Below are 5,329 nucleotides of genomic sequence, written 5' to 3'. Positions count from 1 at the left end.
ATCTCATTCTAATATAGTTATTCAATATGAATGTGATGGGACAATGGGTCATTTACAGGCCACAAATCTTGAGATTAATGAAAGGGGTAGAATACATCTTTGAATTCTAGTATATAATTTAATATACTCATTATTTCCAATTTCTTCTAGTTAACTATTCTCTACAGTCCACACAATATACAAAGTAATTTATCTTTTTCATTTCTTCACTACTTAACTACATTGTTGTCTTTTTATCATTAGATATTTCGTATTCTTCTATGTATTATGTTCAAATTATTTGAAAATATTTTGAAGCAGGTTCAAGTAATGCAAATAATGAAAATCATAACGACTCGTACTTTTTTATATTTAATTAACTACATTACAAACAATGAAGCAAAAATCTACATAATCTAATAATAATATATTTGCCTACTATTAAATATATTTAATTATTATTTAAATTGCAGAGGAACATGGTGTTGCAAACATACATGAGGGAATTATTGTTACTGCATCTCCACCAGCAAGTACAATTATATTACCTTCATTTTACAAAGAATTTACAACTTTGAAAAGTTGGTTTTTTAAAGAGAAAACTACAAACCACCTTGAAATTTTGTCAAAAAACAAACTTGAAAACTTCTAGAAAGTGCTCAAAAGTCAAATCATGGGCATTTATTCCAAAATTTTTAAATTTCTTTTCAAAACACTTGAAAACACTTAGAAAAATGAATTTTTGATTTTTATGGAAAAAACCATAAAACACATTAGAATATTTGTAACCAGACTTGACCATACACTCTGGTGAGCGTTTTGACTCCTTAACATCACTAAAATTTTAGAAAAGCCTAAAGAAAATGGCTAAAATTTGGCCTTTGGACTAGGTGGTCAGCCGCACCTGAGAGGCTGGTCAACCATCTACAGAGTTTAAGGGTTAGTCAACTGTACCTATGGGCTAGTTGACCATCTACATGTCTTCTTATTTTTTCTTCCAATTTTTCATGAAATTTGATGGTTCTAAAGCGTAGACATTACCTTCTCCAATCTTAGATGACATGTTGGCTTGGATTTGGAACATGCATACATAAAAATATGAAGAAATGAATGATTAAATTCTCTTTTATCAAATATGCAATTTTTGAAATATGGAATGCCAAAAGTGCTTTGGCATAGTGTATGCGGACCCATTTTATAACATTAAGAACTCACAAAACACGTACAACAAAACATGATATAAACCCATTCCACAATAACATACATGATTTCATGCAAAAATAATAATGAAACTTGAAAATAAATCGAAGTAGGGTGACATGACTTACTTGACGATATGCAACAATGTACCCAAAAGAACTCAAAGACAAGAAGAGAGATTGATGTAATCTCTTCAAAAAATTTCAAAAAATGGAACTCTTTCTCTAACACCCGAAAGAATTCGAACTCTCTGCATTTCTCCCTTTATCCCTCACTTGGATGTGTCAGAAAATTGTCCATGCATGGCCTACTTGTAGACCATGGTGGAGGGAAATAAGAGTTAGAAACTTTGAATTTCAAATCCAAAATACTAACCACCATAAATACCAATTGTCTATCAAAGACGACCTTAGTCGTTGCATGATACGTGGCAACGACTAAGGCACTTGGCACACCTAAAAATACTAACCAATCAAATAAAAAAATTCAAAATCAAATTGTAACTAAAACGGTTGATCACTGTACAGTGGTGCCATAATCCTTTTATGCATGCACAAAAGAGAGAGAGAGAGAGAGAGAGAGAGAGAGAGAGAGAGAGAGAGAGAGAGAGAGAGAGAGAGAGAGAGAGAGAGAGAGAGAGAGGAATAGGGGTCAATTGACTGCCATTAAGTGTCAATCAGCAGTCGTGTGCAACACTTCTTCACTTTTTGATTTTAACTTAATTTTTCCATTTATTCAGTTAAGTTACAAAATTATTTGTGCAAAAAATGACTATCAACAAATCTCGAGATGCTAAATTTTTTGAAAATATTTTTCCATTAAAAGTTGGTTTTGAAAATAAAATTAAACAATATTTTGAAAGTCCAAATAATCAAATTAAGGAACTTGAATAAAAAAGGATTAAGACATCTAGAATAGAAAAAGGAGTTTTGGAGATGATCTATCACATCCCTATCAATAGAAGGAGAACCCTCAACTTATTTAGAGGCTATCTCTTTTCCTAAAGCTTCTTCTAGAAAGAAGCTATAAATGATGACCTTAATTCCATTTTATTTAATCACACTTGGGAAATTGTGAACTTACCATTAGGAACTCAACCCTTAGGATGTAAATGGTTTTTTAGAAAAAAAAAAATATAAGAGATCGAAATGGTAAAATTGAAAAATACAAAGCCAAATTAGTGGCCAATGGTTTTAAGCAAGGAGAAGGGAGATATCATTTTGACATTTATTCTCCAATGGCTAGAACTACATCCATTTGAACTTTGATAGAAATTGCATGTGTGCATAATTTAATAATACATCAAATGGATGTTAAAATAGGTTTTTCTAATGTTGATCTAGAACAAGAAATATACATGGAACAACCTAAAGGGTTGAAAACTAGAAGGATGGAAAATATAGTGTGTCAGCTAGTAAAGTCTTTGTATGACATTAATCAGGCTCCTAAACAATGAAATGAGAAATTTAACACTGCACTAGTTTTGAATGTGTTTGACGGCTAACAAGTGCATCTATAGTAAATTTAAAAACAATTTTGAAGTCACTTTAAGCTTGTATGCGGCGATATGCTTTTAGTAGGAGTTGGCATAAATATACTTATAAGTATTGAAAATTTATCATAGTAGGATTGGTGAAGCTAATGTAATCATAGATATAAAAATCCTGAAAACGAAAGGACTTTCTGAGTCCTATTATGTTGAAAATCTACTAAAAATCTTGCTATTTGAACAGTAAACCTTTGGAGAATACCATTTGACTTTAGCATACACTTACCCTATATTTAGGAGAGGCATTGGATTTGGATATGTGTGGACTTGAATAAGATGTAATACAAAATTGTATTAAAGTTTGTCTAAATCCACCCTAATCCAAATTCAAGACTCAAAATCCATACTCCCAAATGTAATGTTAAAGAAAAATAAAGGTAATGTATCTAAAAAGGAATATGTTAGAGCCACCGATAGTTTAAATTATTTGATGAATCGTGTTTGACCTTGCTTATACAATTCATAAATTGAGTATATACACCCAAAATCCTAGCAAGGATCATTGGACAACAATGTCTAAAGTTTTTATATACTTAAAGGAACTTTGAACTATAATATACATTATATTGGTTATTTACCAGTACTTAAAGGTTTTACTATTGCTACTTGGATATTAGGTACTTTTAATTTTAACTTGAGCAGAAAACATGCATTCACTTTAAGGGGTGTAGCAACCTCCTAGAGATATGCAGAACAAACTTTTAAGACAAAATCTATGATGTTGTTTGAAATCATTGCCCTAGAGAAGGTAGGTGATGAAGTTGATTGGCTTAAGCCCCTTAGCCAATATACTTATATGGGAACAATGAATTTGACCAGTTATACATTGTGGTTGCAAGTTGCGACATCTTGAGCTAATAATGTGTATAATGGTAAAAAGAACACATATACGCGTAAGATATAAAGTTTGAGACAATTGTTGAAAAGGGGAATAATATCTATGAACTTGGAAGATCAAAGGATAACTTTGTTGGCCCTTTAACAAAAGGGACTAGCTAGTCAACTTGTAAAATATACTTGAGGGGAATGACACCTAAGTTAATTAAATGAGCCACTTGTAATGGAAATTCAACCAATGAGAATTAAGATCCCAAGATCAAGATACACTGAATAAAAACAAGTTACTTGAAGCCGGTGAGAGTACTATCTTTGTCCTTTACTATGGTGTAAATAGGACCCATTGCATTGTGCAAGGTTGAGCACAAATTTTAATAAACCTATAACCCCAATTGTGTAGTGTACTTAGTTATGAGATACACTTGATGGAATCTGTCTATACAAGTGCGAACGTGGGGGATGCCTTTTGTAAGACCTTGGCAAAGTATCTAGATAACTCATAAATTATTTAGGCAGAGATGCAAGAATGAGAAATGCTTAAGAAATTATGCTAACTCAAAAACATAAACCCAATTCCGTTGTTGAGTGTGTGTTGGCCGAATAGCTGGATTGCGATAAAGGGATCCAAGTTTGAAATATAGTTATTTTACTTGTATTTTGCTAGTTCTATCCGTCAACGTATAATTTTGATTCAAGTCCAAAAGATATCAAGACTAATACAATCTTCTTTGCTTGACATAAGCTATTTATTTAAAATTATTTTATTTATTTACTTATTTATTTCAACTTGAATCATATGGGGGATTGTTGGAGTTGTGTAGGTTTGCTTCAAATTGAATAGAAGCTCTAGTCCAACATTGGTAGTCAAAGGAGGGATTTTTTTTTTCTTACTTATGTTTAATACCAAAATATTATAGGTATCTTCTATAAGTGTCTAAAGTTTGGGCCTTCAAGTTATCCTAGTTTGCATAGGTCTTGACTCCTATTTTACTATAAAACATATTTTTCCTCAATGTTTATTTCATTTTGAAATAAAATCAAAGGGATTTTTATGGTACAATAGTATTTGCTTTATGTTTTGAAAAATAAGATTGGGAGTGTAATCTGATGGGTTTATTATTCTAATTTTCTAGTAATAATCCACTAATTTTTTATTTTAAAATCCAACATTATCTATTTTTTTCACTCATCTTTTGAGGGTTGCTTTTGGTTTTTAAATTTCCAACATGACTTTTGGTTTTGAATTTATAGCAATTGTTGGCAATTTTTGATTTTAATTTGAATCATATGATGACTAAAATTAGGTTTTAATGTACAACAAGAGCTAGTCATTTGACTGCATAACTTACATATTTTAATTTTTAGTTTTGGCATTTAAAAATAATGATTTAAAATTGCATCTTAGATCTTAAGCAATGCCTGTATAAGGAGTTTGTTTATAGCCTTTGGAGTTGACTTATCTTCTTTACAATTCTCTTTATAATCTGAAGAGACTATCTATTTATGTTGAGATTGAATTTATCTTGTGAGTTACTAATTTAGTATGCAGCTTCTCAATAGCATAAGCTGTCCAATATTGGACGCCCTAAATGTCAAGTACTTAGGTACACCATTAGAGGATAGGAATTCAATTGTAAGAGAATATAAATTTTGCGCCTTAAGCTATATTTGATTTATTCTTTTTTTAATTTTTTTTTTAAAATTATTGTAATATTATCAAGTCGCTAAAGTTTTAAATGTGCTTGATTACAATAAATAAAAATT

Source organism: Malania oleifera, chromosome 7, assembly GCF_029873635.1.
Source record: "Malania oleifera isolate guangnan ecotype guangnan chromosome 7, ASM2987363v1, whole genome shotgun sequence".
NCBI classification, from domain to species: domain Eukaryota; kingdom Viridiplantae; phylum Streptophyta; class Magnoliopsida; order Santalales; family Ximeniaceae; genus Malania; species Malania oleifera.
Note: the sequence above shows the minus strand (reverse complement) of the source record.